Source organism: Rhyacophila brunnea, unplaced genomic scaffold (genome assembly GCF_057557595.1).
Source record: "Rhyacophila brunnea isolate RB1 unplaced genomic scaffold, BYU_Rbru_1.0 scaffold_5, whole genome shotgun sequence".
NCBI lineage: Eukaryota > Metazoa > Arthropoda > Insecta > Trichoptera > Rhyacophilidae > Rhyacophila > Rhyacophila brunnea.
The window spans coordinates 5,557,249-5,583,804 of NW_028233170.1; the positions used below are offsets into that span (position 1 = coordinate 5,557,249).

A 26,556-nucleotide genomic window follows, 5' to 3' on the forward strand; every position below is an offset into this window, starting at 1 on the left:
CGAATGTTCCAAGAATTGAAAAAAAAACACAATATATTTAACATACTTACATAATTTTGAAAAACACGTCTGAGAAAATAATATATTATAACCAATAGAAAAAATCTTTTTGAAAAAGTAAGACACCCGAAAGGAATCGAACCTGCATCTCTTGGGTTTGCGCTCGTCCGCGCATTATCCACTACGCTACGGGGTGACATACTAATTGCGACAAATTTTAACTATTGGCCTTTTAATACCTGCTCATCAGCATTCTTAAATCTTGTGAATTATTCGTTGAATAAAAGAAATAGTTAATTATTTATTAGTTAACATATTTAGGTGATTACATCGGTGATTTTCAATTAATATTGCCATGCGGGATCTAAAAGACGGCATAACGCAGCGCGGACGGTACAAACGTATACTAATGGTCGTAATAATAATTATGACTCTCATGACAACCACTTTTGGGTGCGGTTATAGATGCAGACCAAATAGATAGAATGATGTTCATCGCTAAAATCAAAACGCGCAGTGTCTGGGGATAGGAACTGTACGCGGGAAAGAGCGAGGGTTCACGGTGGTAGCTTAGGAAGAGTGGAAAAATTATAATAAATTATTATATTACGGATAATTTATTTTCCAAAATGGATTCCCCTCTCCATAACGTATACGTTAGCGCGAATGGTGTCTTTAAATTATTTGAATGACTCTAATTTCCCGCTTTATTCTCTAGTTGGTCTTCTCCAACTGAAATTATCAGTTAAATAAATGCACGCTTCTATTACAATATAGGGTGGCGACCTGTGATAGGTTCAATCAGTTCCTCGTTGAGTGCGACACTCGCATACTCGGGCGAAAAGATACCCCACAAGGCGAACGACGATGACATCTTACCGCAGTAGTGCTACACCTGATGACACGTGAGACATTGGGTATTCAAGAATGTTATGCATTGCAGGGATGCACTATATTGCAGGGGTGGTCAACTTGTTTGTTTTTATCGATTTTTACAAAAAAATATGGCCGTGAGTAGAGTTGGGTATTTCCCGAGAAAATCTCAATCTCGAGATTCGGGATATCCCGAAATGATGAATTTTTGAATTCTCGAGATTCGGGATTTCCGGAAAAGAATTTTCGAGAATTCCCAAGAAATCGGGAAATTTAAAAAAACCTTTAAAAATCCTAAAATCACTAAAAACAGACAAATTCCAAAAAAATATGATTTTTTTTATTTATGTAAGAAGACAAACAAAACAGAAGTAGAAAAACAAAAATAATTCAAAACATTACTTATTAAAATAGAATTTCAAAAAACACAGACTGTCAATCGCTGCGTCTGACAATCGCGTACGCTTTTGAGACACAAAATTCCCTGATGTTGCAAAAATTGCGTTCATTTTGAGTCGAAGTTGGCTTAATTGTGTTAAATGCCCCTATCAGTCCTTGAAAGTTTTGTGTTTTCTGTCCACTTTTTTCATATAGAAAATCGTTTTTTCTATTAATATTTGATAATAAAGAAATCCCGAATCCCGAGAAAAAATTCTCGAGGAATTCCGGGATTTCCCGAAATGTTAAAAATTTCAATTCTCGAGATTCGGGATGGAAAATCTCGAAAATTTCTCGAGAGTTCCCGTCGGGAAAATCCCGAAAGTCAACTCTAGCCGGGAGTTACATATTAAATTCTCACAATAAACGAGCAAAGACCGCATCGATATGATTTTATTTCATAATGTGATATTTTATGTATTTTATAAGCACTGTGATTGCATTTAAATGAACAAACATCGCATTGATGTAGTTTTTCTTTCTTTGAGATGATCGAGTCGCAAGTATTTAAATGAGCAAACATCGCATTTATAAAGAGTTGACAGTTTTGAGATGAGTAAACTGCGAGAATTTAAATGAGTATACCATCACATTGATCTGTCTTTTCACCAGTAGGTATATGTACTGCGAATTGTGTACCAACCATCTTGCTATAATCTAATTTCTTCAGTGCAGTTTTACGTTCAAAACACTCTAATATAAAAAAAATCTGAATCTGTTAGAAAAGTTCACAAAGATATTTTGATGTTGTAACGTAACGATACGTCCTCGTGATATACCCGATGAAGACCGGGTGTGGTACGGTATGGGTTTGGTTGCTGAGAATATTTAGTGTCGTACTTGCATTGCCGGGGACACTTATGTAGGTATATGAAATAGGTATATTATTTTTAAGTCAACCAACACGCTTATAAAAATCACTATCCCTGTAGTTGCTTGGGCGGCAGGGGTTAGACGGAAGCCTGCCAAGTGGGCGGCGGAGCATCACACGCAGTTCGTTTGCACTGCACTCTACAGTCGCCAAGACCTGCATCCGGAACCGCATATTGACTATTCGCAAGGGATATTTTACAACCAGTGCGCAAAATAATATGATACAAAGTCGCCAAGAGGGCTAAAGAAAAATTGGTGGCTTTGATTCGGCGTAGTATCACTCTGCAGTAAGAAGTGCATTATTTTAATTATGTGATAGAGATTTAGAACATGAAAAAAGAATATAAGTAAATGTTAAGACATCCATTGTCAATAATAATTGGTATTGAGGGGTGTCTTTCAATGATTGGGGTTCCCAACTGGTTTTTGATCAAGAATTAAAATTATAATCGCAATAATTACCGTATATTAGGTGTTTTGTAGGTACCAATTTCTTCTTCTTTTAATCGTGCATGCACAATGTTTGTGCTAATTAAAAACTTGCTATGAAAAAATATATAATTTTAATAGAATTTGGGAGATTGAAAGGGGTATAGGATGGCATTTTTGACAAGATACTAGATACGTATTGTTACCGCCATGGCCCTCACAAGGGGGGGGGTGACAGGGCTCTAGCCAGGGAGCCCGGGTTCTGGGGGGGGGGGCTGCGTGGCACGTCTACATTATAAGTGAGATAAACACACATTACAGATTTGCTCTAATGGTAAAAAAGTCGCCTGCGGGGCTATTTTACTTTAAGAATATTACCATTTTAAAATATGTGATTGTGTGATGCAGATTTTGAATACTGTGTGTCGATATTTAAAAACTTCATAACACAAATGAATTTATTGAAAAATACAAAAATTCCTGAATAATCTTAATTTTACCTGGAATACCATTTGAGAAACGTTTCTGTAGAGCCTAGCGATAGGTAGGGGGGCCTGACAATGATCCTGACCTAGGGGCCCGCTTCAGGATGTGGGGGCCATGGTTACCACCATAAGAATGCATAATATATAAGGGTTGTTAAATGATGTACTACTTTAATTTGGATACGTTGACCAAGACGCTTCCAGTTTGACTTTAAATTTAATAGTATTTCTTAAAATCCGCAAAAAGCCTCTTTCTCTACCCACCTTCTGACCAAACTGGCTATATTCTTAACCATAAACACAGTACGTAGTAGAGAAGTTAGAAATATGAATGATCCATCGGCAGGGTTTAACCTAAAATTCGTAGTTGTAAGGTTAATTTTAAATTCACTGCTAAAAAATATAGGTAGGTACCTACTACGAGGTAGTTTCCGTTTTACTTTTAAATAAACTTACCCATTTACATTAAAATTTCGTTTCCGTCTAAGCCCTAAGGGAAAGTAACCATTAGGCACAAGCTTACACTATGTAGTTAAGTACTTATTTGCCACAATGATAATTATGTCATGAACACCCGTTTTAAATTGCAGTATAACTACATAGGTACCCACAAAAAATCTTAAATGTGCTAAAATCAAATTGAATTAAAAAGAATTTATTTGTCGTTTGGTATTATGTACTCAATTATGTACTTATTTAATTAAATCTATAAGGGAATATCTCTAATTAAAATAACTGTTGATGCAGGCATAAGGGTAGTCAGTGATAACAGGAATTTCAATATCCAATTATGAAGTAATAACATAACAATTATTAGGTAGGTAGGTATTATTATAATAGGTGCATGATGCGTTGTCAACAGATTTCGATGAAGCCAATTTTCAGTTAATTGCAAATTGAATTGGAATCGCTTAACTGCTAAATGCGTCGGTATCTGCGTTTAAAATGCGTGTTGTCTCCGGATTACAAGGTAAATTTCACTTACTTTTCAGAAAATATAACGAATTACTGCGTGGCTATTTTGTCTGTTGGAAGGCTGCAGTTTACTAGAAAAAAAAGAAAGAAATATATTAATTCAATTTTACAGTCAGATATAAATGAATATTAAAAAATACATAACAAATTTATTATTAATTAACGAATAAAAACATCTGATTTAATGTACATAACCGTATATTCCGAAAAATCGTTTTAATGTTCTATATAATATTAGAAGGTATCTTTATTTAGCTACATATTTTTTCGAATTGTACGCGGCGTAAATGGAAACTCTGCCATTCTTGGTGGTATTGGCTTGTGTGTCTCTGATAATTATATTGGGAATCGGGGGCATCCGTTCATTGTACTCCCAAGCTACAAAAGAAAGTAAGTAATGCCAATTGGGAGGGCAATAACTATGTTTAACCAAATAGCTTCAGATATTGATATATTCCACTTACGTGAGGGTAAATTTAAGTGGACGTTGTTTTATAAGTTTTTAAAATAGGGTCTATCAACCTATGCTTCCATATACTCTTATTTTTCTTATTTTATTATTGTATTATTTATTATTTACCTACTCACATTACCCTGAATTCAAAATTGCTAACACTTATTTTATGTCATGTCGTGAACGCTTTGAATTTATAATTTGTCATGTTCATTATATCTAAAATAAATAAATTTGAATTTGAATATTCGTGAGGCTGCCAAAAGTTGGTAAGTCGATAATTTAGGTATTTATAGTTAACAACGGATTGTGGGTAGGTATGCATGCTAGAAAAAAATCATGATACTCCGATATATTATAGATATAGAACATGCACATGAAGCACAACGAAAGTAGCATTAGGTATGTCTGATTTTAGAGGGAATGTCAAACTTCAAATTACAATTATTCCATAACATGATTTCGACACTTACCAACTATTGACAGCACACGATATGTAATACTGAACAAATATAATTTTGAAAAATCTCAGGTAGGTACATGATAGTTAATTCAGTTACATTTGTTCATGTTTTTTTCAAAATGATGTATTTTCAATAATCGATAGAGCAATGGATAAGAACACTTAACCGACAGTGAAAAGTTCTAGCCATTTTTTTCTAATTTGTAAAATAAGTAGATACGTTAAGATTTTAAGGATTTTCAAAATGAGGTGTTTTTACATTATGTATCTAGTATAATAAATAATATAATTGTTATCCTGTTATCTTTCTTCCGTCGATATATTAGTAACTTGAATATAAGATATAAATATACTTAAGATATAAAGTAATTGAAGTATGTGTATTGTTCATATTGTTTAGCTAAGCTTTTGCTAGTAGTACAAACACTCTTGAGCTTTCCGATATACCTGTTGGCAAATCCATAGAATTAACAGAACTCAAATTTTCATTAAGAAATTAGAGACCGCGGTGGGGAATTATTATTTGATGAAAATCAAAAACACCTTAGGTGTTCATTTTTCGGATACAATCGCTAATTCCGCGTTTTGTGTGTTGTTTTAGGACCACTCTATGTAGATTTTGGGCAAACACTTCGTACCTCCCGCCGATATCAAAACCCCGCCCGCCAAACGTAATTTTAATCATGCCTGTTATTTTCTTATAATTACGCACATCTCATCGCACAGAAATCAAATCCCGAAATAAACACCTGCAAAATCAACAGGCGTTATATTATTATATAAGCCGGCAATTTCAAACGCTGCGAGAGAGGACTGATTTATTAATATTATAATATCACCGAACCAATTCGATTAAATTATATTTTAGAATTGCCTGTCAATCACAAAAAATGCGAAAAATTCTGTACTTACTTAGTTCGCTTGTATAGCAAAGCACATGTGAAGGTAATGAATATAAATAAATAAATATAATTGAATACAATATTCTTATTATCTATAGCAGTAGGTACCTTGATTTTTTGATTGGTAGCTCAGAAAAACTATAACAAAAAAAAACTGAAGAGATAATATTCCAATAGAATAATTTAGGGTAATGCCGTTACAAATCTATGGCTAACATAAAGGCTTCAGCTGGGGCACGGTCTAAAACGATCGTGACTACGCGACGCGAAGATTGTGCAAATGACGCGTGCAGAACAAAACATAATTTGTCATAAAAAGTCAACATGCGTCCATTTAATGTTATGTATATTGTTCTATTACTAATAATAATATTACATTCATTGACATGTTTTCTTTTTCAAGTAAACGGGTAACGTTTTTTAGTCATCTTTGCACGATTTAAGATTTAATTCCCCCGTCGCCATCACAAAACAAATTGACGTGACAGCTCGATTTTCGCTCTCCGATTGCCAGCCTGTCAAAAATTTCGTCGCACCTACAGTTGCAAATTATTTGCCGTTTCACTGAAGTACCGTCTTAATATAAATACCGAATATATATTTTAAAAACATTTTTTTTTCGACCATGTCCGATCCTAATAGGATCATAATATGGGCCTCTACTGTGGGTATGGGTAGAGGTTTTGTATTAACAGATTTTTGTTTTTTACGAGAAATGGATGTCAGCCACTTACTCAACCTATTAGGTCCATACCCTGACTCACACACAAATTGAAAAACAATATGCGTACTTGCCAGACCCAGGATTCGAACCTGAGACCCACGGCGTGATAGTCTAACGCTTAAGCGGCCACCGTGGGTTACACACGTGGGTTACAAAACATTACTCTTCTTTGAAATTATTGAGAACTTACAACAGGTGTTCCAAACCAAATAATGTATGTACATAAAACTATAAATATAGGATATTTATATTCTTTTAACACTACAACAGATCATGAGTCTCATTGGTGAAATAGTAGTGTAATCAGTAATATAAGTAAAACGATAACTCAGGCTTTGAGAAAATCAAATAAATATACAGTGACCTCATCAGGAATCGAATCCACAGTGCCCTGATAAAAGGCCAGCACCTCACTCACTGGACGACGATAGCTACTGGAGCGATCTAAGTATATACCTAGTGGTAGAGCGTAAAACTAGTTTAACTTTTTCCACATTTTATTTTCACTATTTATTTTTTATTTAATTACTACCTATTTGGTTAGTTCATTTTCAATTATATTTTATTTGGAATGACTGCGTTTTAAAACTGCACGTTTATTAACCTGAATTAATAAAAAAACATCTTCAGTAAAATATAGGTAGAATTACTCGTATACTCCCTCTTAAATAAGTAGAAAAAATCAAGACTCCTGAATTACCGAATACTTGAGTTCAAAAGCTTGCCTACTACGTTAGAGTTCCACAGATAAAAGCTCCCGTTAATTGCAATATGAATAAAGTGGCCATAAAGATAGCAATTACACTAATTAGTACACTTTTGAGATAAAATTAAGAGAAAAAGATTCCCGTAAATTATTGGAGATGTAATATAATTTATATATAATATTATAATTTACGTTAATGATTTTAATGAAGATTACAGAGAAATGTTCATATTCTTTGATCACTACACAGCAGTACTGGAACAGGGCACTAAGCCCGACAGTAGGGAGTGGATTAGTAACAATCACAGAGATACCCAGGCCTTAAAAAATATTATAAATGTAATATTATGACTTCACTGGAAATCGAGCCCAGAACTCTCGGATGCCTTACACATTGTACCACGAGGGTTGTTTAAGTAGCATTGTGTAAATCGAAGACAAAGTGTTTTATGCAGGACTTCGCAGTTAAGTAAAAGTCGAAGCCACGAGCAGACACAATCATAAAGCACAGTCACCGGTGGTAACTAGAGGTGAGTTGGAAATACTGTCACCAGTTTGTGTACTCAAGTCTCAGCATGAAACTACCCATACTCAGTATTACGTGTGGCCCAATAAACTTGTTCCAAGAATCTTGTTCGAACGCATACGTTAGTTGGCGTTGGTAGACTTTCAACACTATTGCCATTAAATGCGCGTGAGTGAAGTAGCATAATACACGTATGCCGAGCCGTGATACACTCAACTGTCATTGCTCTCTCTTTTTCCCCAGTTGTAAAGTTGGTATAGTGAAGGACAGAAATGGTAACAAGTTCGCGTGACGCAAAACGCTCTATATACTATCGCAAATACTAGTAAGTATTTTGGAACAAGTTTCGATATTAAGTACTTTTTATACTGGTAGTAAGTATACTTAGTCTTCAAAATCGACCATTTTCCCACCTCTAGTGGTAACCAACGATGCGAACTGCATACTTCTTTACTTTACTAGCCCATGCCCAGACACCCCACATTTTGATTCTAGCAATGAACACCAGGGTTAGCCTACAGCCACTGGTGGTAGTCTCAACTACCAATTGTTACCATTTGACGCTCATACATTTGGGTACCGTGTCCGCATCGTAACCAAAATCTCATTCGAAACAGAATAACCGGAATTAAGAATAATACGAAGTGAAGTGCTGTTGAAAATGTGGAAATGTGATGACCTGTTTGCTTGTTGCGTCCAGTATGCCATCGATATGTTGGTCCTTGGAAGCCAGGAACGTGGAATGGAAAAATTTTAACTCATCTTTCTTACCAACACGACAGAAGAATAAAACATGAAGATTATGAATGACATCTAAAATAGCACTACTCGATGTACCTATCTGAGTTTTACGGTTTAACGTCAATATAGTGTTATAGGGTTAGTTTGAAAAAACCTCTAAAATACTAGCTTCTATTAGTTTTTCCAAGTTATATTTTGCGCTATTACGATGTAACAAAGTTTCCGATTGGCGAGTAAAAAAGGTATAAGTATGCAAATGAGATAAGAAAAAAAACAAGACAAATTCTTATTGCTTGTAAGAATGAAGGAGCCAGGCCGTGGTAAAAATTAGGAGTACGCAAGGATCAATTTGGGTTACGCAGGTAGAAAAAAAAATCGGTAAGAGCCGATAATAAATTGTGAGATATCTCAGAGGCAAGGAGGAAAGCCCCGGCCCGAGTTCGCGCGGGTATACATCCTCGCTCTCCCTAATACGAATTCTATATTTTCACATTTAGAATAAAAGCCTCGGCGAAAATGGGTTTTTCCCGGATCCCCGCCGACTGGGAAATATGCCAAGTTAATGAAGGTATGTATAGGAGAGGCCGTTCCATTTTTTTTCTTGATGTAAATTTATGGCGCCACGATTTATTATCGCGAAATTTCAAATTAACGAAAAGTTACTTTGTTTTCGTTCAAGGCGGCTCGAGTCGCTTCGAATGCCGGGAGGGGAGGCTGCTTCTGGGTAATCCTTTTGAGATATTTTCGAACGATTTAATCAGTAAGTTTTCCCTTTGGATATGTCGCGCGTCAAGTTATTTGTTGGGCGTAATTTAAATGGATTTGACAAGCGATTCCAACACTTGAAAATCAAATTGACGAAAGAGTGAATATTATAATGTTAGATATTTATTTATCTTTTTATCTGTGCTTATTTTAATTTTATTTTAGTACAACAAATAAAAGTCGGGCAGAAATACAAGACAACATTAAAATTATTATAGAAAAAAAAACCTTAAAAAAACAGATTTATAAGTAACATTTATTTTGGATTTGTAAATTAATTAAAAGTCACCGTCTGGGGAGCACTTATATTATGTAAAAGGCGATTAGTTTCCAGTAATATTAATTATTGATTAAAATGAATACCCGTGATGAATTAACGGTAGCGAATCCCAATGAGTGTTTAGACACAGACGAATGGACCTAATAGGTTTAGCAAGTGACCAACAAAAATTCTGTTAAAAAACCTCTTCGTAGGGCAGCTAAGATCCAAAACGATTTGTAGAGCAAATGAAAGAAGGAAGATGAGCGGGAAAACAATATTTTTTAAGTTTTTCAAGCAATATGATAAAATACTGTGTACCCAAACTAAAGAGGTTGAAGAAAGTTAAAATGTAAAGCAGGACATGATAACTCAAAGAATTCTGAAAATAGCTGCAATTAATTACGCCTTAACCCCCCCCCCCCCGTTTCAGACGGGACACCGATGTCGCGCTCGTATATAACATAGGAGGCCATTGTATTATGTTTATGAATGCCCCAGAGCTAATCAGTCAACGCATAATTTTGCGTTATAAATTAGAACATACAACTGGCTGCGGTAATAAAAAAAAGTGTACGAGGCTTGAGAATGTAGCGACCGACGGAAAAGTGTACCGGACACGCGTTGACTCATTAGCTCTGGGCATTCATAAACATATATTTTTTGCTTTCTTTTTTCCTCCACTTTGTTTTTTCTGATTTTCCGAACTGATAACTTGTAATTTTTATTCTAAATGTCATGTTGTGAACGTCCTGAATTAATAATTTTTTATGTACTCAACGTGTCTTTTTCAAATAAATAAATAAATGAAAATAAATAAATATGTTTTTATTACCGCAGCCAGTTTTATGATCTAATTTATAACGCGAAATTATGTGTTGACTCATTAGGCCCGTTTCAGACGGGACACCGGTGTCGCGCTCGTATTTTATAAGGAGTCCTTTGAATTCGAATGAAGGGGCCTTTCTATTATGTTTATGAACGCCCCAAAGCTAATAAATCAACGGGTGTCCGATACTCTTTTCCGTCGGCCGCTACATTCTCAACCTGCTGATACACTTGTTTTTATTACCGCAGCCAGTTTTATATTCTAATTTATAACGCAAAATTATGCGTTGACTCATTAGCTCTGGGCGTTCATTAACATAATACAAAGGCCCGTTTATTCGAATACAATGGCCTTCTATATTATATCGAGCGCGACACCGGTGTCCCGTCTGAAACGGGCCTTAGATCTGGGGCGTTCATAAACATAATACAAAGGCCCCTTTATTCGAATACAAAGACCTCCGATATTATATACGAGCGCGATACTGGTATCCTGTCTGAAACGGCTCTAAGAATTCATTGTAGAGACTGAAAGTCAATTTCATAAATTAATATATTTTTTACTCCCAATACATGAAGGGCAACCTGTGTCATTTAGGCATTAAATATTATAATAGGCGAAAATGCAACACGGGCTATCCTGAGATGATTGGGTAAGAAATGAATAATTATCAAATCGTTTCTCAAGGTTCATCAGAACATTCACCGTGTGACATTAGCAAAAGAGAAAATAATGATAGCGGCTATAATCCGCCATGCTTCAAAATATATTAATTTTACTCACACTACCAAATCAACACTAAGTATCTAGTATATATATATAAAATATATAAGTTATGTATGATTTAATTGCCAGATATTTTATAGATAAACGAATATTTTTGACTATATTGTACCTACTATGGCTTGGATTAAGCAAGGTTTGATTGAATTTTAAAAAGTAACAAACACTATCTATACATTGTAGTCTTAGTTCAATGAAAACAAATAAACATGACTGACAAAATTTAGTTTGCACTATTTGTGTCGCATATTAATAGCCTACCTTCACCCTTCGCCACTGAATTCCAGACACAGTTTTGATTTACTTTTATGACGGTTAATTATTATCAACGTTGAATTGATGATAAATTTAAATGCCAGAGATTCCTGTGGGCAAAGTGTCATGCACATTAAATTTCCATTGGCCAAATCTGCACGCAAATAATATGCACATACGAATTCTGGAAACGTGTGCAGGCGCTAATCAGCGTCCGGCGGGGGAGACAGGGTTGAGTTGCACCAGTCGGGGCAAGTCCGAGGGTAGTGTGAGGATGGGTCCTGGGCGCCAAATACGCCGCGCGCCCGATAAATTGCCAATTCAAAACCGATAGCGGCCGGCGAACAAATGGTTTTGCCGTAACCCCGATTTATCAGCTAGTAAATTACGGCGCCCGTGCAGGGCTGCGTCTCGAAGTTTTGCCATAGCATTAAAAAAACTTTAATCGTCAACATTGACCATAAAGAACTATCACTATATAATCCAACGCCACGTGAATTTGGCAGTTAACTAAATAAAGTATCACGCCAATATTTATATAGTCAAAACTAGGGAATCCAATTCCGGGATCTCGGAAAATTGTCGATACATATGAACCCCGGGATTAGTAAACATAATCCCGAAACTTTCGGGATTGATTTTTTTATCAATCATAATCAATTCGTATTGCAGATTGAAGGCATAATACTATATGAGTGATAAGCATCCAAAAAAGTATCTGTCAATGAAGATATACACACACACGAGATTTTTTGATTATAATATCACTGACTGTAGGTAGGGATTCATAAAATTTACCCACAGAGATCTATATAAATGGTCTACAGGTTTAGTCACAACATGTGGTCCCCTTGAAATTTGCCCATTCAGTAACACTATAGTGTTTTAATTGTTTAACCGTTTAATTTTCTTATTTTTTTGTTTTATTATAATATGTACTTACCTATTGTATTTATTGTCAATACAATGTTTTTTTTAAATTTTATTATAAATACATAAAACTGTTTTACTTCCACATTATTATTCATGTTACAATATTATTTATTCCATTAAACCTACGTGTGTATGTCCAAGATTGAACGAACATAATATTAACAATATAATGTCTTAAATAGTAGATATAAATTATACCTACTAGACATTTTTGACTGACTTTATTCAACGTTATGTGTAAGTATACAAAAAATAATATTAACAATCGAAAAAAATGCCAATCCCAGGATCGTCAAAATGTAATCCCGAAATCCCGGGATCAAAATTTTGGCTCGGAATTGGATTCCCTGTCAAAACTGCATTTCCCCCAAAGAGACTTTTCAACGGAATATTAATTAATTTAACACCGATTTGCAAATAGTGACACTAGTATACAATGAACATCTGAATGTGGATAACGAGTATTATAGACGGGAAGACACTGGATAATAAAAGATACAACAATAACATATACATAAACATTACATTTATTATATAATTTAACTTCAGCGAAATAAATTCATTTTAAAAAGGAAACACAAACTTTTCATCGCAAAGAATTTAAATTTTTCGCGACAAAACCATATGATCTCAGTGCCCGATTAAATCAACTTGCTCCGCTCGATATGAATCTAAGTATGGCTATGGAATTTAAGACAGTCTCCCTTTCCGAGTCATTAAAGGAACAATTCCAAAGAATGTAGTCTCAATTTCAACTGCTGCGTAATGCGGGGATAACTTCAATTTGAAAGAAAATACTATGGAAATAGATGCTCCGTGGCTGTTAATAAAACGTATTATGGCGAAATGAGACATATAAGAAAAATCTCATTGTCGATATTCATTTGAATACGAAAATTATTAGCCATGGATATTAGCATACTTTGTAAGTTTTAATAGTATCTAAGAATATTTCTATCAACCCCTATTTCAATTGGTAACCCTATATTGTAGAGGATTAACGACTAGCAAAAACTGCATAAAATGGGTATTAAGGAGCCGGATAATTGCTTATATAGGTATTGTAAATGGCTGGTTAATGTAGGTATTTAAAAATATGTCCAGATTTTAATAAATTACAGTGCTGTATAATAATTATATCAGTGGCGAAGGGTCTAGGTAGGCTGTTAAGTTCCGATATAAATAGTGCACATTCAACTTTGTCAGTCAAACTTATTTGTTTTCATTGAACAAAGACTACAATGTGGAGATAGTGTTAGTTTAATAATTAAAGTTAGTTAGATAATAGTAAAAAAATGGTTTATCTATATAAAATAACTAAAATTATGCAATTAGACCATACACAATTGTAGATATTTTATATATAGAAGAATATTTTTAATCGATTATGGTGTTTAGGCAGGGCTTGATGAATTGCAAAAAAACTATCGAAACACCATCTGTAAGTATTCTTAATTTAACGAAAACAAATAAGTATGACTGGAAAAGTGTGCAGTGTTTTTGACGGATCGCCCATAGCATATCTGAACTATTGTGGTTTGGGTTAAACAGGGTTTAATTTAATTTAAACTAACCATCACTATCTGAAAATTGTAGTGTAGTGTGTCTTGAAAAAGTGTAGTGTGCACTATGTATGTCGAATCTTAACAGCCTACCTCCACGCCACCCATAATACATATTGTATATATATTATGATGGGTGTCCGAGTCTGGATTTAGTGGATTTTTTTTGCATTCATAGGTAACGTATATAGAATATGTTATATTATATTCATTTTATCACTGTTATATTTTTCAAATAGGTACGTCCTAATTAACACTGTTCTAAATGTTGCCACATCTATAAACAATGATGAAAAAGATGAAAAGTAAACTCTGCGATGCATTCATCGTCTGCTTTGCTTTTCAATAATTATTGTGATACATACGAGACGGGGATAATAATATCTGCCTGCTCTCGCGGGGCTACCAGGATACTTATTAAGCGCTGGATCACTAGCGTCGAATCCTTCCGGAGTTCCACCACGCCAAGCCGAGCTGGCGGTTTCATCAGTCATATTCCCCCGCCGGTGATATATTATGACGCGGAGTGGCGTCTCTTTGCCCCACGTCCCAGCAGCCCCGGCTTCCCCCGTCTCGATTGACTGGGTGTGTAATTTCAATAATGGGAAATATGCGACGAGAAAGGAGGCCGGGGTAGTTGTGGAAATGGCCAAATCCGTTTGGCCGTGAGACTGATGGCTATGTCTCGTGAAAATCACAATTTTAATACTTATAGTTGTTTAGTATATTATTCATGTATATAGTTGTATAATTTTAGGTACCTACCTATTTTTTGTATAACAGAATTTACCACATTATTCGGGTTAGCATATTGATGACTGCGTTTTTAAATGTCACATTATTTTGTAATGTCGATGCTGTATGTGCATGTTATATGAAAATATTATAACTATGCATCATTCGATAACTGTTATATTACCACGTTATTTTACACGATAGTTTTAATAATTGACCTGATTCACCTGTTTCATTTAAACATGCTATCTCCAAAATTTTGTATAAATAGATATATAATGTATTTACTTATACATATAATATATATTATATTCTTTTATTTTTTATGTTACTTTTTTATTTTTCTTTTGTATATCATATAATTATTCATTATTCTTCCTCATTTTTGTAATCTTCTTATGTAATTTATTTATATTTATGTTATTCGTACTCTCTATCTTTTAGGCTTAACTATATTATAATGTATATATGGAAACTTTGCTGGTTGCAATAACTTTTTATTATTATATTTTAAATTTCTGTAATCAATATGTAACTGTTTGTTTTCCTTAATAAATAAAAAAAAATTGTTAATGACTCGATAAATAATGATAACGATATTTTTTTTAAATACTAGCGTCTCGGAGGACAACATCAATGATATATTATGGATAATATAAACGTAATCGTAAAAGCCTTTACACCTACGTAGGTATCAGTTCACGGAGAATATATTTACCATCCCCTGGTGTATGAAATAAATCACTATGTCTTTAGTAATTAGGTACGAAACAGCACAGAGGTGATATTTTTAGAGAAACAGAGTAAATTAGGTAAGCCTAAGTTATTTTATAGATCACTTGGTTCATACAATTGAGACGTTTAATGTAGGTGGTAGTGATTCTGTAGTCTCGTTTTTTTTATATTTAAACCATAGAACAGATTAATAAATAGAATTCAGATAGGCTATACATTTTGAAGCAGGGTTTTGAATCTGTGAGTATCTTACGACAATCAAACACACATTATAGACATGCAATAATGTGTGTTGCAACCTTCAAATACACCAATATTGAATGAGCGTCAGTGCATAAGCCGAAAGCAGTAAGTTGTTAGAACGAAGAACAAGCTTAGAATGACGTATTTTTTACACATGATTAAGTTAATACCATATTCTTCCACACTCGATAACGGTTGCCTGTTAATCCACACCTGTTAGGTATTTCAGTTCCCATTATGTCTATGTTCCCTAATTCTAATCGAATAAAAAGCTTCGTTTTCGTTTTCCACATAGTTGAGGACAGTGACCCCCCCAAATACCTGCATTCCACATTACTGTATGGACCCCTTATTGGAATTGTTATGTCAATCTTCTTCTTCTAGTATGGTGGCACGATATAAAAACACATACATATGCACAGTCGTTTCTCTATGCGGTTCTTATAACATATAAGCATTTAAAATTTTAATGTTGTTTCTGTAATACCTACCGATTCTTCAAAAAAAAATTCAAATCTCATATATTGATATGACAATACATTTTCGGATTTACGCTAACCGTTGCGAAATTGTTTCTATCTTGCTTAGCGGTGAACCGATTGTATCGATAAATTAATAAACTGAAGAGATTGAAAATAAATACTCAACATAAGTATAATGTAGTAGTGTGAGTGTTTTACCCTGACTAAAAGCCTGCTGTCAAAAAACCTTGTACAGATTTTTGCAGTAGATAAGTACCTATCTAGATATGGTAGGGAAAATATTCACATCGTTGTTAAAACAACACCCTGTTCACAAACGACGCGTTTGATGAGAGTTAATAAATGGGAAACACTTCAATAAAGGGTCGCGAAAGGAGCAACATTAAAAATCAAAATACATTTTTACGACTAGTCTGTTGACAGTGTCGCGGGGTGCCCCGCACTACCCCATCGCGTTAATGTCTGCGAGCTCTGCTCAGAAATGGCAAACCATTCATTTGCTTAATCGCTCGACACGAGGCAGTCATAAATTTGTGCAGGGGTCGCTAAGTTTATCGTAAAATAAAACAGTACTCTCACGGCGACAGACTCAGCGCTCAAATAAGTGATACTTTAATATCAAAGCACGTACTTTATTTTTTGATAGATTGATGATTTGGTAAAAAAAAAAGAAATACAAAAATTTACCTTTGTGATAAAGCTTACAACCACGCCGAAATGGAAAGCATTGAACATGTCATGTCTACATGCAAGACGTGTCTTATATAATCAACGAAATTCTACAACTCGAGGACTCCACAATTAATTTACCAAATCGTTGGTGAGCTATGATTCAAATATTCAAAAAATATGATTCAAATATGTATGGTGTTTTGTAGTAGGAGACAGACAACTAAATTAATACAAAAGGTCAATTGCATTGTTCTCTTGAAAGCTAAGAAAATAGGCTGTTGGACTAGGAATAGCTTGTAGCCATTAAACTCGACAAATCGAGTCAATCCTCTGGATCAAATACATATTAATAAAACAATACGACAGTCTAATTCTTCACCAGGTTTCGAGCCGCAATCAACGGCATTGAACTCATTCACTGCTGACCAGTTAATTATCACAACTCGGTCAATGCTAAAGACACGCCTGGCGTGTAGCAATTAGCATGATAATTAAATATGGTAATTAACGAGTCAGCAGTGAATGTATAAGCATCTAATGGCCACACGCCAGGCGTCTTCACCACCTACCTTCTATCTTCTACCATTCTACCACCACTGAACGCTAAGTAAAATAAATCTATGAATAAAAAACAGCACTCATTTACTTAAGTAATGTGTGCCAAATGGAATTGCAAAAAAATAGTAATAATGGTAGTGATTAATAACAAGTAAGTTTCTGTATAATTAATTAGGTATGTACCTAGCTAATTATAAATAGAATTAGGCAAAAAATTATCATGAGAAAATATAATGATTGAACTGAAATGAAAAAACGTTTTTCATTGATCACTGGTTCGCGACTAATGCATTTGCGATGGAATACCCAGCGGAGCAACAGCCCACGTTTCCTCTGTCCCCACATGCACACACGACACGCGAGTAGATTCGCGAAGCAAAGAGACTGAAGAGATACGCGACATTATGGAGTGGCGCTTCGTTGGCACGTGGGGTGGTACCTGACGCCGAACCGACAGAGGGACGGAGATCTAATGATGATAATATGACATAATGAATTACTTTGTCAATGAAAAACGACTGTGAAAATGCAATTGATGAAATGATATTGCATAAAACTTAAATGTACGATGTTGGTATATTGTGAAAAATAAGATTACACCAGCTGATCAACATACATTTTAGTATGTCAGAATCGTCTCATGTAAATGTTATTCTTTCGTAACAGACAGATAAATAACAAAAAATAGCTACTTGCAATATAATAAGGATCATTTTGTAATGTTAATTTGCAGACGTCGTTATTGTTTTTGAAGTTATACTTCTTTTGGCGCGTTTGGGAAAACAGATCAGTGTATTTTTAGCGTGTGACGCCGATGTAACGCATATAGCGTGTGACGGAAGTTGCGCGCGCCGATGCAACACAATTTATATTATGTTGTAAATTTACATTATTTAGATACTTCATACACAAAAATACATATTTTTACAGTTTAGGATAATATTTTTTGTTTTGTTATTTTTTGTATTGTTACGCCAAAGTATAACTTCTAACGCGCGTACATAAGTACACACACCGATTTTTTTCTTTTCTATACGTATAAGTATGTAGCCGAACGCCATATGCTCATCTTAGAAATAATATTGTATGTAGGTATCTATTTAAAACTGAATTATACCTACATTGCAATAAAGGTTATTTATATAGATTTTTGCCAAAGTTCTGTAGTCATTTCTGGAATGGTGTATTATATTTCTATAACAATGAATGCAATCTAGTAAGATATTACAGTCTACAGGTATTGTACACGTGATTTTGTGATTAGGGAATCCAATCCCGAGCCAAAATTCTGATCCCGGGATTTCGGGATTACAATTTGACAATCCCGGGATCCCGGGACTGGTCCCGGGAATGGCATTTTTTTCGATTTTTAATATAAAATTTTTATATTCACAAATAACATTGATAAAATCGGTCAAAAATAAATCTAGTATAATTTATAGATACTATTTAAGACATTTATTGTTAATATTGTATTCAATCTTGGAAATACATAAGTTTAATGGAGTAAATAATATTATAATATAAATAATAATGTGAATTTAATATGAGATTGCTGTTTGTGATAGTAAAGACTAATCGAATGGATTAGGGAGATTTAAAATAGTAAAGCAAATAATCATGGAGTACGTATGGCCTTTCCGCTTCATAAATCTAATTAGTCAGCCAAATATGAAACTGCCGTAAAACGTATGAGATCATGGTGGAATTACTTTGTTAAAAGTGCGAAGCATTGTTTTTTTCAATCTTTTTCATTTTTAATAATTTATGTGAAAAAATAAAATAAATCGTCAACTTACACATGGGTATAAATCAAACTTCACCTTGTACTACTTGATCGCCGCCCATCGAGATTCCATTCAAAATAATATATAGAAAATGGTGAAAGTATATGTATTTTAACAGCATTCCTAGAGTTAACTCATTTAGTGCTAACACCGCGACTGGCGCGTTTGGAGTACTTGGCCATTAGATATAATTGACGTGTTATTGAAATGTGGTAATTAAAAGTTCAGCAGTGATTGTGTTAAGCAAAAGTCACCACATGCTACTGGTAGCAACGTAAGTAAGCAATAATTATAACACATTTTGGCATGTTTAAATTGTCTTTATTTAATATGATAGTTTTATTGTCAGTTATGGATTCATTAAAAACATAATTTTAAGGTTATAAAACAATATGTCGGTATATTAAATTAAATAAAAAAAGGTTCAATTAACAATAAATATAGGTATTAAGTAGATATTACAAGATGCAGATTTTGTCCTACTGAAATTTAAAGATTGTATAAAAGTATAAATGTTTCATAACATCAAGAGGGCTTGAAAAAGCACCCATTAGATAATACAATATATTTATAAATTTATTTGATATCCATAATAAGGTGTTCCTGTCAAATAGCGGGAAATGTATAGGTACATAGATAAATAAATTCTATGAAGAAAGGGTTTCCATAGTTCGTCACTAAATGGAGTAAAACGTAGGTATATAAATAAGTACAAGAAACATTTTGGCGCAGGTGAGTAAATATGTAGAATAAATCCTTTGAATTTACGATAATGTAATACCTTATAATGGCTGAACAAAGCGAATTATACAAGATGCTCACACAGTATCTCATCAATAAGTAACCGGTTCCAAATGACACAATACCTGCTAAACATGTCGCGCCTACTCAATAGGAAGGTAAATTTCATGCTATGTAATTGAGCATATCTTATTAAGTAACACGAAAAGGCGGAGCTAATGTGAAAAGGATTCGCACATAATAAGATTTTCAATTCGCTAATAGAACACTTTCGCTTTTTATTGGTGTAATTTTGTGACTAGTATTTTGACGTATTCTTTTCATTGGCCTATTAGATAAGATACTTATACATTTATTAAAAAGGAAGATGGTTTGAAAGCCATTTCATATAATAATTATTGGTCAATAAACTGCTTGACCCAGTAGACATTTCTGCCCGGGGCTAGGCCGATATACCTATCACTTGACCTGGTATTAATAGTACCTAACCTGACATACCATAGTCATAGTCGGTATTATTTATCGATGTTGTTTCATTTTTTGATAAACATTGATAAGTATCAGATTTTTTAAGCGTATAAAATACGTGAAAAAAACATGTTGCACATTGTGTGTTACATAATGTGAGTTCTGTAATCAAGGCCTTTCTAATCAATCATGTAGATCCATTTCTCATATTGTGATGTGTGTCTGCAGCTTTAGGAGTATTATAAATATTCTTAAAAAATAATGTAAATCGACTCACTCACTCATTACTATTTAAGGGAAATTGAATTGAATCGAATTTTCTTCTAATTACAAAATACAGGGCTCTGTTGGTTTTTTGCGATTATCTCAAAACTCGATTTTTGGAATATGTGAGACATATTGTTATTGTATTTTTAAGCCTCATGTTTACCGGGTTAATTTACCCCTGTTCTTCGACCCCTGTACGAATGCTAATTAAATATAGAGTTTACTACATGGCATTGTCGACAACCACCTGGGGAAAAAAATCAACGTATGTCCCCAAGACTATGAATTACGTTTCACAACGCATTCCCGGTTAACCTTTTGCATCGGTTTAGTTTAGGTTTAGCCGGACGAGCGAATTACACTTGCAAATATTCGGCGCCCACAATACACTGCAGACATTGAATAATATTATTACGTAACAAGCCGACTCATGCATGCATATTATATCACCTGCTGGCGAACGCTAGACACAACTAGGGATGCCATATCAAAAGAAACGATATCAATACTGATATCAGTGATATTGAATCAAAAGAAAGTTAATTGCGGTTAGCATAATATATATAATATGAAATGTTTTCTCTTACTACCATGCAAGACGCTAAACTAATATCGCCGTTTTTCATCGCATCGCCTTTTAATACCTTGCATTATTCAACACAATCTGTCAAACTCATGTAGGTACATACTAGAACAAAAGGTAGGAAAACTGGTTGCTTTTGAAGACTAATTATACTTACTACCAGTATAAAAAAATACTTAATATCGAAACTTGTTCGAAAATACTTACTAGTATTTGGGATATTATATAGAGCGTTTGGCGTGCAAAGCTGTGTCAGTGCTTTTAAGAAGCCATTTTTACACAATTTATTTATAGAATTATTATCCATTTACACAAGCACGCATAAAATTTGAATTCAGTTTAGGTATAAATTCTAATTATTACATTAAAAAATCGAAAAACTCGACGTGACGAAACCAGATAGACGCGTAAATACTTGTCAGTCTCATACTTAACTGGAACTAATACTAACTCCATTTTATTACTATAAAACGACCTTGTCACCATTTCTGTCCTTCACGATACCAACTTTACAACTGCGGAGAAAAGGAAAGCAATGACACCAATGACAGTTGAGTATATCACGGCTCGACATACGTGTATTATGCTATCTCGCTCGCACGCATTTAATGTCAATAGTATTGAAAGTCTACCAACAGTACCGACTTGCAAGTCGCAGCGATGATCTCATCGCATGCGTTTGAACTTCGAACAAGTTTATTGGGCCAAACGTTCTGAGTATGGGCAGTAGCATGCCGAGACTTGAGTACACAAACTGGTGACAGTATTTTTATCTAACCTCTAGTACGTACTGTGCCATCAATGGCAGTAGATTCCCGAATTGAATCGGCAAAATTATGGGAGGATGGTCAATTAATGCGGGGAGGGGAGTAGGACTCCCGAATGGTTTAATCCGCGTAGTTGGCCGAAGCAGAATAAGAGAAGTGTTTATTTGCAAGGCGGAGTCAATACTTGTCTTGCTTAATGGAATAGTTAGTTGGGAGAAGTGCACACTGCGAAGTGTATGCGGGAAGGTCAACGCATTCCTGTTGGCAAAGAGGTCTCATGATAAAAATATCGATGTAATACTCGAAATATATCGATGCATTGTGAACATCCAGCGACTCATCGACGCAATACACAACACACAACAAAGTTGCTATATACCGGTAACAAAAAATATTAAGGTAAATACTGTGTAATATACTTGCAATGCAGGCAGCATAAATAAATACATTTAGGTACAGCCTAGTTAATATTATATTTGCGTGGAATTTTTAAAAATAAGGTAACATCAGTTTTCTACGGAGAGTAATTTAATCATTTGATACAATACCTACTACAGTATAACCCCTATTTTATGTTTTTTAAGGGACTGGAAAAAAAACCTAATTGGAGGGAAAATGTAAAAGGGGGTATTGAAAAAAGGAACATTAAAATTTTTGTTTCTAAAAAAATAACGTTTTATTAAAAAACAACATTCAATTTAAATTTTTATTGAAAAAATCATGTACTTATATTAGTTTGTTGCATTTTTTTTTGTAATGTAATTCTCTTTCAAGACTATATAACCATATAAAAGTGTCATCTTGGATATCAGCAAAGTTTGTAAAGTAGGTTTTTAAACCCTCGGTGAACCTCATTGCTTCTTCATTTGTTGGAATATATATTGACCTCTTCTTCATCAGACAGTTCTTCAGAAGCGCGCGTAACTCGCATATTTTGAATATTTCCGACGTAAATCGCGGGAAAGAAAAACGTAAATGCGGGTATTAAATGTACTGAAATACATCGGGCCTGAAAAAATTACACGCAATTGCCGGGAAAACGTGAATTCCGGGCACGTAAAAACGAGGTTATACTGTATCATAGAAATGGAACTAATATACTGATTAAGTTGATACATCAGTGAAACGGAAAATAATTTTCAACTATAGGCGCGACAAAATTTTGGACTCGCTGCCATTCGGAGAGAGAACGTCGAGTTGGAAACACGTAAATTTGTTTCGTGATGGCGATGGGCGTATTAATTCTTAAATCGTGTAAAGTTGAATAAAAACGTTACCCATTTACCTTAAAAAGAAAACATGTCAATGAATATACATATTAGTATTGTTACTGATAGAACATACGTTAAAGTGCCCACCACCACCCGTCATATATGCACAACCGTGGATATGCACGGCCGCTTTCTATGACGCTTAAAACGTGTTTGAAAGAAGTGATTTTAAGTGCTCATTCCGTCCCGAGACGGAGCCGCACGGGACTGATGCTGCAACCATGCACCGTAGTGCTTAAAGAAGAAAGTTAAGAAAGAAATTTTTGTTTTTTGGTCTGGCTCTGCTGTCCGCTTACGTTAAGCGCTTTGTGTACCCGCATACTGAGTGTCACGAATTGAAATGGATGAGTCTACAGAAGAGTCGGGACTATCCCGCTCCCCATACGACGCTGCAAATTTCTCAAATGCCGCAAAGTTGGCCTCGGTTGCTACCAGATCTTCATGACCAATTGGGCCCGTGTGAGGACGGACCCTGGCAAAATAAACAGAACATTAAATGGACACATGTTGGATTTATATGACAAATTATATTTCGTTTGACATGCGTCATTTGCACCCGCGACCCGCAATCCGCGCATCGCCTAGCCACGATCTTTTTAGACCGTGCCTCAACTGAGGTATAGCCTTAAGCAAAGATAAGCCGTTCTGTTACTTGCCTATTGCAGATTTTTCCTTACGTCCCAAAAACGTTATTTTGAAGATACCTAGTTATTCTTCTTTTTCGTTGTCAGGTCTTCAATGGCTGAATGGCTAGACTAGCCGCTAGATGAGGGTATTCAAAATTTAGCAAAGGCAACACAAATCTTCTCAGCATTTGCAGGTTCGGTCATCAGTGATCACAAATTCGGCAATTCACCATTTTGACGCCAAGATTTGAAATGATTCATAGATAATACTATCGATTATTAAAATACAAGTAGAGTCTGTATTCTATAAGCTGGCGTTCACGTCGGAGAGCATTGTGCCATCGCGTTCGACTGTTTCAAGTTTTCAATGGGAGGGACCGAGAGGGATTGCTGTGCTTAATACTGAAGCGGGGGGAGGGAAACCGCACGCCAGCTTATAGAATACAGACTCTAACTGTCTGACGGAACATTCTTTTTGATATCATATAATCCTAGGAGTGAGGTCTTGAATCCAAGATGGCGGTCGCTCCAAAGATTGATAAGAAAATTAATTATAATTCCGTTCACAGGAGTGTTCTATGACTATTATGTACCTAAGATTTTAGTCATACAACGAATTTAGGGTATATGTGGGAGCTGAATTTTGGTTGCGACGATGAAATGTAAGTACCTAATAGTAAAATATAAAAAACCGATACCAACGTATAGTCAGTATGTACCTTTCTTTTTTTTGTGATCACGAATATTATAGCGCAAATAATACCCAGTTTAAACCAAGAACATATTATGTAGTTACATAAGGTTGTAAACAACTGAAAATTATATAAAAACTGTTTAAAAGTAACATAAAAATTGTTCACAAAATATTGTATAGATACAAATAGCCACGTTTTTTTGTATTCCGGTGCGGATGGAAAATATGTGCAATTGAACTGACAGTCAAGTGTGGCCATATGCCTGTAAGAAAATATTTTTAATGCTTCATTGGATAATACCGACGCGTAGTCTTGTGTTTTGATTAAAGCGTGAAAATTCAAATGTGAACTATTCAAACTAAATTTAATTTGATAGCCATGTTTGCTGGCGTGGACGTGTGTTGAAAACTTTCCAACAATTTACTATGCATTTACATTTTGTGTTTACAAACTATGTAAGTAGACTTTTTATGTGCTCATATTGTATGTTGATCTGGGCATAACAAACGAGCTTCAAACAATCAATATTTTTTTTTACGTTTCTCTTGTTTTTTTATTATAAAATTAACGTATTTCAAGATTAAATTATTCGCCTAATAAAATTAGTGAAAATCCTGGGCGCGCTCCTCTGTGACACTATTTGCCTTCACGCTGTAATGAGTATGTAGATTAGATTGTAGATGCAAACAAAACATGATACGGTCATAGCAATTAGGCATCCAAATTGCGAAAACCATTGAGCTATTTAGCTATTATTTAGCGCTTTTGTCACGCAAGTGCCCATCCAAAATGAGACAGTGTGTTAAAAAAGTGAAAGTCGAGAGCGACACTAATAATTATTATTATGCTCTCCGGAGGTGACGTCATTGACGATCATTAAGTTCAAATTTATTCTAGCTGCATTCGAAAATGTCGGATATGCCGGTTCGCGAAATGCAGATCGCGCGAAATAAATTCAAAAATATGAGTGGGCTGAAACACGCACCTCGCGTATACATAAAAACAATGAAGGAATTGGAATTATCATACTAACAATAATAATAAATATGACAATCAAAAATGGTTTTCTAAATTAATATTAGTACATACCTCATCGGTTATTTCTTCCAAAGTGAGGTAAAAATGAAAATCTATAGGTTAAAGAAAGCTCAAAAAACATACATTTTATGTATTTAGATAAAATTAAACAAAAAAAAATGATAGGCGAAGTGAATTTAATTTATAGGGACCATCATTTCTGAATTTATTAATTTATCATTTCTGAAGTTGACAATGATGTAAATTGAGTAAGGATTCCGTCGCACCCCGCCCAGAGCATTAGTACTGAATCGCACATATTTTATGTAAGTACAAAATTTTCAAATATATTACTGTATTTTCCATACAAATGGATTCAATAAACTCATTAATGTATTTAACTAATAAAGTACAATACTGAGCTTTAACGCTCTTTGAGTTTGTCGAATTCTGTAGAATTTGAGATAACAAATCCCACTTACTCCAAGTATAATACCCAAAGAAGTACCCTGTCCCTTTATTCAAAGAATCCTAGAAGTTATAACAATGTTTTGCTGCTTTTGTTTGATGAGAATAAAATTATAGAAACTAGAATAGTTTCAATAGTTTAACGGACGAGTGCTTTAAACGCGTAAAAATATTATTTTAAGGAAATATATTTGTGTCATTTTGACACTATTTTTTCTCATCATATTATTATTATTATTATTGTCCCTTGCACGCGTGGTTATGTGGTGAATCGCGGGGTGTAATAAAATCCTCTGGATAATCCACATATTATTTCGGATGAAAGGGAAAACTTATAAAGTCTATACAATTTTAAGGGTAATATAGACATTTGGTAACGCAATCCAACGTTTGGTGATTTTATTGTGACTAGGATTTTATAATATTTTACCATCTGTTATTATCTTGATCTTCTCATATTATGTAA

At 34.5% G+C, this 26,556-nt stretch overlaps 1 long non-coding RNA gene across 1 annotated transcript in view; it reads right to left on the minus strand.

The window, feature by feature from the left end:
• LOC147065947 (uncharacterized) overlaps positions 1–26,556 on the minus strand; it is a 252,184-nt gene that overhangs the window by 200,446 nt on the left and 25,182 nt on the right. The window contains exon 2 of the long non-coding RNA XR_015071654.1: positions 4,084–4,144. This is a non-coding gene — a long non-coding RNA (uncharacterized LOC147065947). The remainder of the gene's footprint in view (positions 1–4,083; positions 4,145–26,556) is intronic.